Source organism: Coturnix japonica, chromosome 2, assembly GCF_054131305.1.
Source record: "Coturnix japonica strain WE chromosome 2, WE-NBRP24, whole genome shotgun sequence".
In the NCBI taxonomy this organism is placed as follows: Eukaryota; Metazoa; Chordata; class Aves; order Galliformes; family Phasianidae; genus Coturnix; species Coturnix japonica.
This window is the reverse complement of record NC_140664.1, coordinates 1,807,221-1,819,439: the sequence shown is the minus strand read 5'-3', so window position 1 is coordinate 1,819,439 and position 12,219 is coordinate 1,807,221. Positions and strand designations below refer to the sequence as shown.

Genomic DNA, 12,219 nt, shown 5'->3' with positions numbered 1-12,219 from the left:
AGTGAAACGTGTATAAATCAGGTATTTTCAAAGTTAAGAGGGTCTCAGGAGAGTCTAGGAAGCACACAGTGTCACAAGGGAACATAAATCAATTGCCTTATGGTGAGTAAAAAGGCAAAGCTGCATAAAGGATTAGCTCTTGCTTCATTAGGCTTTGGAGGAAGAAACTCTTCACTACAGAGGCGGTGAGACACTGGAACAGGCTACCCAGAGAAGCTTCAAATGCTCCAACCATAGATGTGTTCAAGGCCAGGCTGGATGAGGCTTCAGCCACCTGGTGTAGTGGAAGATGTCCTTGCCCATAACAAGGCATTGGAACAATATGATCTTTATGGTCCATTCCAATCCAACTCATTCTATAGCTCTACAAACAGCTGAAGATATCCAGGTTCCAGATAAACCTACACCTTAATGCATAGCACAACTCTCATACAACAACATGAGTATTCTCTTGTGGGAATACACAAGCACAGTTCAGAGTTAATTTCAGGCTGTTGTAGCAATTAACATATTTTTCTTTAATGGTTTCTCATTAATAAAGGTACAAAGAAAAAAAGGTTATTTCATGTGGTCTCTAAGCCAGTCCATAACGGTTTGAACCACTCATCTCAGCTCACAAGACAGACAGAAGGAGGGAGTCAGTCTCTTTTATCTCCGTATTCACAAGGAAATGGAAATCGCCTCAAGTTACATCAGGGGAGGGTTAGATCCTTATCAGGAAGAATTTCTTCAAGGAGTGGGATGCCAAGCACTGGGACATGTTGAACCGTGAAATGGTACAGTCCCCATCCTTAGGGGTATTTAAGAGATGTGTGAATGTAGCACTGACATGATTTAGTAATAGGACTTGGTAGATCAAGTTGATGGTTGGACTTAATCTTGAAGGTCTTGTTCAATCCAGATGATTCTCTATTTCTAAATCAATGAAGGTATATGAGTCCCTATGCCCAGCTAGTAACGTAATCAAACAATCAGCATCACTCCCTCTCAACAAGTTGAGCCCACACTTTGGGAATTGTACGCCCCAAGAGAAACAATACTAAAACTGCACCAACTCAACAGGTCACTGACTGCAGGTCCCAGTGCCAGGTGGATGGAAGTGCAATAAATAGCAAACAAAGACAAAAAAACTACCAATCCAGCATAGTTCTGTTGAGTTCCTGCAGCCTGCTCTCACCTTCCCATTGCCAAGCTGATGCAGAGCAGTATTTCTCTTGTCATAGAAGTTAGAGCATAACAAAACCTCCAAGATGGGATAAAGGAGAGCCATGTTTGGCAGGTAGGGATGCTGCAAAGCATTTGGTAGTAATTCAGCTTTAATGAACTTGCAGTTATTTAGAGTTAGTTGTGCTCACTGGTTATATTGATAAAAAGACCTCTTTTTTCCCCTGAAATTATACACACTGAAAATTTCAATGCTGGTTTATCTGCTGAGGACTACACTCAAGGAGGGAATCTGGATGTTATGTGGTGTCCTCTGAATAACACTGGGGAGGGAAAATTGCTCGCTCACCCTGAAAACGCTTCATTTAAAAACAACAAAACCCTCTATCATCTCCAACCTCTAGCGATGGCACTTGCAACAGCTTTCCTACAGACCAACACTTTTCCCCCTCCTTGAATGTCGCAGATAAAGCTTCATACCTAACAGCCATCAAACTCTGCCCACACTTTCCTCCCGCAAGTTTTACCCAAACTTGAAGCCACCATTGCAATGCTTGCAGACCCCCAAAAAACTGCTTTTTCTCCTAATTTGAGGGCACGTGAGCACCAGTAGATGCTGACTGTGGTAACAGTCATGAGTTGTCACATGCGAGCAGTAAATAAAAAGGGCTTTCTGGGAGAATTATAAAAGAAAGCGCAAAGAAAGCTAAACAGCATTCATGGCTTTATATATAGACTCTACCACACAGCTCCTCAGCAAGTTGTTCAAATCTTTTTCTTTCCAAAGCATCTATTAAAAAAGTATGAGAGATCCTTCGTATCATATCTGAGACTCATCTCAAATGGCAAACAGAAGTCTGTGTGAAATGGGTTAAACTGGACAGTTTCCTTTAAGACATAAGATGAAGAGATAGAGGTTCTTCACAACCTTTCGCTTGGCAGCATTTGCAAGACAAGCAGAAAAATATAGCAGGATTCCTGTTTTGACCATATTCGTTTGGCACAAACACAGTGCGTTATTAAAAAACACAAATAACCTTCCTGACAGCAAAACAACACGTGCTTCCAACCAGAGCTGTAGCATCCATTTCATACATAGTTTTATGGGCACTCAGTAACAACCAATGGGTGTGACCATCCTTCATCCCCATAACATCGACCACAAGGAAGGACTCAGTCCTCTGTTCACCCATGGGTCACATCCATCTATCCATGGTACCCATCCAACCACCAGGTCTCAAGCATAGCACCAGATATGGACGCACAAGTCCCTTCTGCTGTTAGCAGCTTCATCCTGATGAATCCAACCCTATGCAAAACACATGCAAAGGATCCTCCTGCCTTCAGGTGTCACAGATTTACACCATTACTTGTGCTGACAGCAACCCTAGAAGATGCACCAAAGCCAAGCAAAAGCCATCTGCCCACTCAATCCAGCTGAAGTATAGAAAGGAAGACGAAAACAGCAAATCAGTTTTCTTTAAAGTTCTTTCAATTATCATAGAGCAGAATGCATTTATGGCACAGGCAGGGAATCAGAAGCATTTATTTTTATCTTGATATTATTTACCCTTTCCCATTTGCTATTTAAATATCCCTGAACTCCCAGAAGAATCAGCAATTCAAAATACCATTTGATATATATTTATAAGCGAGGGGAAGCGCAGACTAATTCATTGACAGCTTGCCTCCTCTTTGCTTTTTTTTCTTTTTTAATTAGATTTTAAGTGGTGTTATATCAATGTGCAAACTTCTGAAGATACTTAAGGATGACTTCTTGCCCCAGAACAGGCATCTTGCTGGCAAGGAATCATAGAATCATTAAGGTTGGAAAAGACCACTGAAATCATCCAGCCCAGTCAACAACCAACCCCACCATACCACTAAACTATACCTCTCAGTGCCACATCTATACATTTCCTCAACACCTCCATGGACTGTGAGTCTATTACCAATGATTAGTGGGCACAGTGGCAGTGGGTTGATGGTTAGACTGGATGATCTCGGTGGTCTTTTCCAACCTTAATGATTCTATGAGTCTGTATAGACCTGCATCATTCACACACTCAATTCTCCACCCACAAATCTGGGCCACAAGCCAAGGACAGCACACAGATTTCACTCTCAGCATCATTTGCAATCCTATGCGCAAAGTAAAGGCCAACACCAGGAAGGTGCCAAGGTGCCTCAGGGCATCTTTGCAATCACAAAGCGAGGTGCTTCAGCAACTTATCCTCATCCAAGAGGATGATACCCAAACCATCACGGTCCAGGGTCTTCACCGCCCTTCATCATGAACACAGGAGGTTCAGGCTGGGTATAAGGAAAAAGGTATTCGCCAGAGGTGTTGGTGGGCATGGAACATGCTCCCCAGTGCAGTGGGCACAGCCCAAGGCTGCTGGATTTCAAAGACCATTTGGGCAATCTCCCTCAGAGACGTGGTTTGAATTTTGAGTGGTCCTCTGCAGAACCTGGAACTGAACTCAGTGATTCTCACTGGTCCCTTCCAATTTGGGATATTCTGTATTCATATGATTATACAATATTATATGCAATATTAAATGCAAGGCAAAGGCTCCATACCCATAAAGTTTTCTCCAAGCTCCTGCTCTCCTCACTTCACACACAATACAAGAGAAAGCAGGCAGCGAGATGTAACTGAGAAGCCAGGATGCACAATTACATTTACACTTGAGCTCAGTGTCTGTAAAGCCACATTAGTGGTGGCTGTGCTTTTTATTTTCAATTGCATCAATAGACACAACCAAAACAGCAAGGGAGGGAGCGGTGGATGTTATTTCCTGCTCACTCGATGTCTGGAGAAAGGGAATCAGTGCGTCATCAGCACCCTGGGAATAGCCAGAGACCAACCTGGAGATGAGTGGAAGAAGCTTATTACACTAAGATTGGTCAGGCACTGGAACAGGTTACCCAGAGAAGTGGTTGATGGCCTATGCCATTCAAGGTCAGGCTAGACAGGGCTCTGAGCAACCTGATGTAGATGTAGGTGACCCTGTTCCCACTGCAGTGTATAGATGACTTTTAAGGGTCCTTTCCAACTCAAACAACTCCATGATTCTGTTATATGAATAAAGGAGACCATGCAACACCAATGTCTCCCCAATTCTACACAACCCTACATTTCTACCCAGCTCGATAAGCAAAATCTTGGGATTCCAATCCCACAGTGCACATGAGCTATCTTTGCATTTGCAAACAAACAAGTGGCCACTTGTATGGGAGCACAGAACACACATGAGGACACAGTCTGAGCTGCAAATGTCACAGTGCATTGAAAATACAAACAGCCCAAGCTTTCTCACTGTACATTCCATGCATTTGAGACAGGAGAAAAACACACTTCCAAGCTGCAAAACTTTCTGATGTGCACACAAAGACACTGAAAGAGTTTCCCAAATGCCATCCCATGCAGCTAGGACTAAACTTAACTTCATAAAGTACAAACAACAACAAACAAGGCTCTGTCAAGCTGGCCAAGGACTGCTGCAGAAGTAGTGCTTTCTCTGCTCAATGAGATTTTTATTCCCCTACCTGCATTTTCCCAATACCATTTTGTTTACAAGTCTGAGGATGACATTTCCATCCTAGCAGCTGATTCATAGCCACATGGGCTGAGAAAGCAAAGAACATCCATGCCCCGAGGCTTCCTAAGATGCACTCTGTTTGCACATGCCTTGGAGACTTGCACCAGTTGAACCCATTGCTGCCACTGAAGCATTCATGCCCTTCTTGGCATATCTCTAAGCAAGGCCAACCTTTTTCTCACTGCTCAGAAATGCACAAACCATGTGCAAGACCAACAAGTCTCTGGTTTGCATATGCACACCATGTGGAAGGTCCTAGAGCTTGCAAACATACAAACCCCATGCAACAGACCCTCCCTTTACACTTGTATGCCCCCATGCAAGGCCAGTCCTCGTCCCAGGCTGCTAACACAAACATAAACCTTATGCAAGGCCAGTGAGTCTCTATTTTACACATGCATGCTGTGTGCAAGGCCAGCCCCTTGCAAGTCAATGAAATGCCAGCAATCCTAATCCTGCAACACCCAAACTCCATGCCACAGATGCTACTTTGGAAGGCAAATCACAAACCTTATTTTCAACATGCAAACCCCATGTCAAGCCATGTCAATCATCAAAGTGATTTGAGCTCCCAAATCACAAGCACGAACATAAACTGTGAGCAAGGCCAGCAAGTCCACACCTTGCACATGCAGCAAGGCCAGCCCTGCTCCAATATTACAAACACACAAACTCTACACGACAGGCCCCACCTTGCACATAAGGCCAGTCCTCCTCCTAGCTTACAAACACGAGCATTAATCTTTTTGCACAACCAACAGGTCTCCAGCTTTCACATGCACGCCCAGCCTTGCTCCCAGGTTACAAACACACTCCCACACCCCCATGCAAGGCCGAGAACAGCCTTTAACCACACATGCACACCCATTGCAAGGCCAGCACCACTCGCAAACACACCCCTATGCAATACCTTAAACCCAGCACGTCCATTACATTAACCCCCCCCCCCAAACCGGCCGCGCGCACACACACGTGTACACGTGCACGCGCAGCGCGCGCACCTCACCTGCCGCCGCGCGCCCGCGCCGCGATGCCGGCACCCAAAACATCACGTGACCGCCGTGCGCGCCGCCCCGCCCAGCGGGCACAGCTCCTCCTTAAGTAGCCAATCAGAATGCAGCGTGGCGGCCCCCCCCCATCTCGTTGTCCCGCCCACCGCCCCTCAGAGCTTCCCGCCCTGTCTCCCCTCAGCGGGTTTTACCTCAGAGCTGGCGTCCTAATGTTGCCGTTGTGGCATTAAAGGACATAATATTTCTACTTTATCTTCTATGACAGATCACTTGTTGGCCCAGAAAATAACACCAGCTCATGCTGTACCTGTGGAGGAATTGCTCTTTATTTTTGCTAAGTGGCAGCAGGTTTACTTTAAGCGAGCTGGAAGTGATTGGCTTTGCAAAAGGGGGTTGTGAAGCAAGGATAAGGCCTTTAAATGACAGTTCGTTTTTACAAGCCAAGGATTTTCATAATAAGGCCTTTAAATGACTATTTTTTGCAGCTGCCTTTTCGGAAATGTAATTCTGCACCAACAACCTTGCCAAAAGAACCACAGAACCACACAGAATTATCAAGGTTGGAAAAGACCTAGAAGATTATCTAGTCCAACCATTACCAATACTTCCTAAAGTATCATATTCCTAAATCATATTCCTCAGCACCACATCCAAGCGTTTCTTGAACACTCCCATGGTCAGTGACTCCACCACCTCCCTGGGCAGTGCATTCCAATGCCTGACTACTCTTTCCGAGAAGTAATACTTCTTAATGTCCAGCCTGAATCTCCCCTGACACAGCTTAAAACCATTCCCTCTAGTTCTATCACTGATTACACAAGAGAAGAGGCAAACCCCCAGCTCACTACAACCCCCTTTCAGGAAGTTATAGAGAGCTATAAGGTCTTGCCAAAAGAAGTTTTAAAAGGGCTGAGGGGCCACCTAAGCTTCCATAAACGTAAGGGTTTTACAGCACCAAACCACTATCCGAGCACTTCTTTGATTTCTTGATCTCTTAAGATATATTTTGTTTTCTGAGGACTTCACATGCAATAATTTTGTGTGTATTAAGATCCTTGTTATCACCACTTGCTTATTCATCTGTCATTAATAGTTTTCATAGGATCATTGAATAGAATCATAGAATAGTCTGAATTGGAAAGGAACTCTTAGAGGTCATTACTCCCTCGAACTGAGGGGGGGGGGGGGGGGTAAGGTAATAAAACAGCTTTTTTTTCCATCCCATAATAATAAGGGATTGACAGTGAGACTGTTCTCCAGTTAGATGGCTCTGAAGGTCCCTTCCAACCCCTACAATTCTGTGATTCTGTGTCTACAGGAGATTCCTTCCAATATTCAAAAGGTGTTTTTTGACTCACAGGTTTGTTTTGTGAATCACCTTAAATAATAACCTTCCCAGAGCTGTGCTATTAAAGCATTTATAGATAGGTTATCCTCATGTTCTCCGGATCACTTTTTTTCCTGGGCTGTGTTTATTTGGTTTTGCTGTAATAATCCCTCCTGGCTTTTAATCAACTGCCACTGTCATTGTTTTTTTTTAATATCATCTGATGAGTTTCTTTGTTTGACGTATGATAAAGCAAGTCAGACTTTTATGAAAATGTTATCAAGAATTTAATAGAAAATGGTGAATCTGCAGTGGCGAAATATCTTTGGGAATATTAAAAGAACAGTGTATCCTATTAAGTTATAACGTAACGAAAAAAAAGAACAAATGTAAATTTCTGTTAGATCGTATTATATTCTTATATATAACCCAGTGGGCTTTCATTGCCAATAAATTCTGCATAACTTCTTCACAGACTGGGGGAGTACAAAGAATGACTTCCATGAAGAACAAGAAACTGGCATTTGAGTCTCTGAGGTTGTAATTTGTTTTGTGGTCCTAACGTTGCTTCTCATAAAATCAAAGCTACTATTAATTTTCTTTTGTTTTGGATTCTCTGAAAAAAAAAAAAAAAGAAAGAAAAAATGTTGGTATGTGCAGGAAAAGAGAGGTAATTAAACGGCGTATCACAAGAAGGCTTTAATTACTGCTTAATTTATCTCATTCACCCACAGTTGTTGAGTCTCTCCCAGTAGCCATATAAATGTGACATCTTGGCTGTCTAACCACAGCATTAAAGGAAGAATTAAGAGCAACTTATTATAACAACACGAAGAACAAATCCTAAATACTTGTCTGAGGTATGTACAAGTCAATTCCTCCGGATTTTAAAGTAATCTATAAACTATATTTTAGTATAGTTTTTTCATTCTCTCGTGCCTAAGGAATCATCTACTAATGTCAAAAAATGCTTCCTTTCAGAGGTTCCTTTCTGTATTTGCTCCAGTTTCTTAGCAGATCTCAAGGAGATACGTTCTCTTTTCTCCTCTTTCCAGACTACTGCCTCCCATTGCTGCTATTTCTGCATTATCCGTAGTACTTGTACAGGAATTACAGCTTTGCTGAAGACTACCAGACAAAATACAGCTGTTTTTCAGTACCACTTAACTTTTCAATCCCAGATTAATTGGACAATTGAACAGCTGAAAGTGTTGTTTTAGTTTTCTTTGATAAAAATGCTGCTTTTCAGTCAAATGTGTTGTGTATCAAACCAGTCAACTGCAAGAAGCACTGGAACAAATAGAATTTGGTCTGAATGTGGGGTTTGATTTTCCATTTTCAGAGCTCCATGACGGTGACCTAAGATTCCCTGCAAACAGTACAGCTCGCAGAGCTTATCGCAGCGTATCTGTATGTTGTTACCTGTGAGCAATTTAATAAAAAAAAGATATTATAGCAACAATAAAAGGAGGCTGGAGAATGCCAACTAATCCCCAAACAGCCTTATTTCAGTCTATTTAAAGTCCAAGAGAGACTTGTATTCCAGGACCTAGCAGATTCTGACATAAAACAGATGTTTTCATCAAGTACTGCAATGGCAGCAATACATGTCCCAAGCTGGTGTCTATGTGGCAGGTCTGATACATCACAAGGAGGAATCACAAGCAATAAGGAGTCTGTTTTCAATACTTTGTATTGCATCCCTCTGTCGATTACACCTAGGCATACCTGTGGATTGTAGTATTTTTATGCCTAGATTTATTTTATTCAATTTAACCCTTCGCTTTCTAGAAACATTGTGTCAGTATTAGGAGAAGACCCAAATGAAAATAAAAAGCTTAATGTGTGTGAAGCAGCGATAAGTCAATTGCCTCATCAGTAAAGCATGTCCCATACTCCCAGTAATCCTGGTAATCATCTTTGTTTATGAAAGCCAGAGATATTAAACTGAACTCCTCACCACTCTGAGCAGGGATGATGAATGGCAATTTAAATTAGTGCTGACAGAGCTAAAGGAACACATGCTGAGTGCAACTGTCTTAACACCACAGAGAAGGAGCATGGCTAAACCAAGCTAGTAGGGAGCAAAACATGGAGCTAACCAATGGACTTCTGAACAAATCCCTTATCCTGACTCCCTCGATAGCCTGTTTAGTTCTGGAAAGCAAAAAATAATCCATCTGAATATGTAGGAGGAAGTTTTGCTTTTCACTTAAGAGTACTGCCATCACTGCTGCACCTGTATAATCTGAAGAAATATTTAACCCATGTGGTAAGCCACGGTATGGGAGTTAAAAGTCCAGCCTGCAAGGAAAACATCACAGAAATGAAGGGAGATTTCAGGTGTCAAAGTCTTAGGACCCCGGGTAAGCCCCATAACATCCCATTATCCAATGAATAATTGAGTTCTCCTCTCTCATCATGAGTAATATCTTTGTGAAATGCCTAAGCACATCAAGTAAGCAGAACAAGGAGCGTAGTTTCATAGCAAATGGGAAAGCTGTCTTTGTTTATTTGTATCCTCATTTAACCTATAAATGTTTCATTTGCTACCTGATTCTGAAACTGAAATCCTGCCACCAACATCAAGTCTCTATTTGGTTACTGCTATTAGAGTCGCAGATACCAGCACTATGTAGTCAAGAATCATTCATTCTACCTGTGGTCTCACCCAGCTATTACATAGAATTGAGTTGAGTGCTGTGTTAGAACTTGATTTCTGAAAGATAGTTTCCAAAATAGAAAAGCTGAGCAGAGTAGACTATAAACTGCTTCCAGTGCCTCAGTGAGATCTTTTGGAACCCATCAGCTCTCCCTGTATTTGCAGTGTTGGCACTTGGAAAAAAAATTAAACATCATCTTGAGATACAGTGGTACAATGAGACTTTTCCCTACTGCTGGTGAGCGCAAAGTTGCTGCGTAGAGGCAGGTTTTTGTCATAACCCTATGCCCTGTTACTTCATGACAAGGGTCAGCTCAAAACCCATTGTCAATTTGTATGTGAAGTGATTATTGTTTTTCCCCCATCCCTGTGCTTTTATCTAACCTGAATTTCATCTCCCATTATTCTGCATTGTCCTATAATACTTCTTCCTCAATGCATACTGTCCAGCCTTTACTACCTTTAATGACTGCCTGTTAGACAACTTTGCCACCTCACTGCTCAGCCCCATTTCCAGGTCATTACCTCAAATATTGCAGATGCCAGCTCAGGCCCTAAGGAGCAATGCTAGTTAACACCCTGCTGCAAGAATCAGCCATGTGCTCCTACCCTCTGCTTTCTACCTTTGAAAAATTATTTATATTGGTCAGGACCAAATAAGGGGATTATCGAATCCTATGGATGCTTATTTCCTTTAACACATATTGTTAAATCTTTCTGGAAAGCCAAGAACATTTTATTTGCTGGGTTATTGATATCCACAAGCCTGTTAACCCATTAAAAAAATATCAAGAGATCTGTAAGACACAACTTCCTAATAGTGGAATCTTTTTTACCATCTCTCGTCAAAGTTGCAGCTAATTTATCTGGTTCAGATGTCAGACTTACACACTTTCAGTTCCCTGGATCTCTCCTGGATCCTCTCCAGTCTTCTCACACTAGGGATGGTTTAAGGGATGCACTGCACATCGGTGTTAATAATTCAGGTATTTCATCTTTGATTTTCCGTAGGACTCTTGGATAAATATGTCTAGTCCTGCTGTTTTGTCTGTGCTTATTCTTTCTTTCTAAAATCTACCTTTGCTACAATTTCACACAGGCTCTTGGCTGGATTCTCCCCTCAGACAAGGTCTATGATGTTTATCACTGCAGTTTCTTCTGTAGTAAGCACCACTGTAATGAATTTGCCTGGATATTTTGTAGCGACCCTTTTGTCTCTAAGTGATTCTTCTATACAGGTGCTACCAATTGGTCTTACAGACAAGCTTTTCACTCCTGATGCATTGGAAAAAGGAATTGGTATGTCTTGTTTCCCCTCCTTGGTTCCTCCTCAGTCTCTTTTGGCCTGCCTTGTTATGTTTCATTTTAATCTACTTGAATTCCTGGTTCAATTTTGTTGGATTTTTTTTGGATACCACTTTAACTTTTTGAAGGATGCCTTCTTATTTCTAGTAGCAGCCTTTACTCTTCTGTTCAGCTATGCTGGCTTCTTTTTTTCTTTATTTCCCCCCCAGACTATTCAAAGAGAAAACCAGCAGTACACCAGTGGCATATCTCCTACAGCACTCTTCAGTACTGTCAACACCTGTAAGAATTAAATTCCTCTAGCTTCTCCTGTTAAGTTTTTGTTAGAGTTCAACTTAACACATTCCTAGTGCTGCATTTAGGCAAAGGACTGGGCAACCCCTGTTGCTCACATAGGAATGTTGACACAAGGCACAACATGGAATCTCATGCAGCACATTGATTTCTTTTGAACTTTTCAACTAGATTTTCCTTAACACTTAGTACCAACCTAGGAGTTACACTTCTACCGGGATCAGTAATCAAACACTGCATGCTACCATACAGGTTAGCAGTAAGGTCTGTTGACTAAAGTTTATTCTTCTTTATTGGCCTGGATCTTCCATATGTGTGGGTTCTTGCTCACGTGCTTTGCTCTCTCCCACATGAGATAAAGGGATAATTTCAGAGAGCAACACCACAGAACTCCTGCTCTTCAGCTTTCTTTCCAGGAGCCTAAATTTTGCTTCCACAAGGGACCTCCCTTGTCTGTCGTTGTTACACATTTTGACTGTGATCACAGACTTGCTTCTTATAATCTTTGTGTTATAACAATGAACAGTATTATTTTAAATTTAATAACTTTGCAAGGTATCATTTCTCTCCTGTTTGGTCATCCACAGATTTTAATTTTGCTATCCTCTTGAAAATAGTCTTAATACCCTTTTGATGAGGATTTCTTTATAATTTCTCTTGAGGAAGTGAACAGGGGGGCAAAAACAAATTTTAGGAAAAAAATATTGCAGAACAAGAACCTCTCCAAGTGATTTAAAACTTCATGATGACCTGGTAAGGAGAGAAAGGAAGGGAGATTTAAGGATATTTAACTGCAAAACCCAAGAGCATATGCTTTAATTAAATTTAGCATCTTGAATCAACTCCTCTCCT

The 12,219-nt window shown here is 41.9% G+C and overlaps 1 protein-coding gene across 23 annotated transcripts in view; it reads right to left on the bottom strand.

The window, feature by feature from the left end:
• TSNARE1 (t-SNARE domain containing 1) overlaps nt 1-5,832 on the bottom strand; it is a 416,856-nt gene extending 411,024 nt beyond the window's left edge. For 15 of the 23 annotated variants that reach the window (XM_085536891.1, XM_085536884.1, XM_085536890.1 and 12 more), the window contains exon 1: nt 5,776-5,832. The gene's annotated coding sequence lies outside the window, so the exon portion shown is untranslated. Of the gene's footprint in view, nt 1-5,679 lie in introns of all 23 variants that reach the window. The other 8 variants (XM_085536903.1, XM_085536892.1, XM_085536901.1 and 5 more) reach the window with 2 other exon arrangements.
• Nucleotides 5,833-12,219: the final 6,387 nt, after the last annotated feature.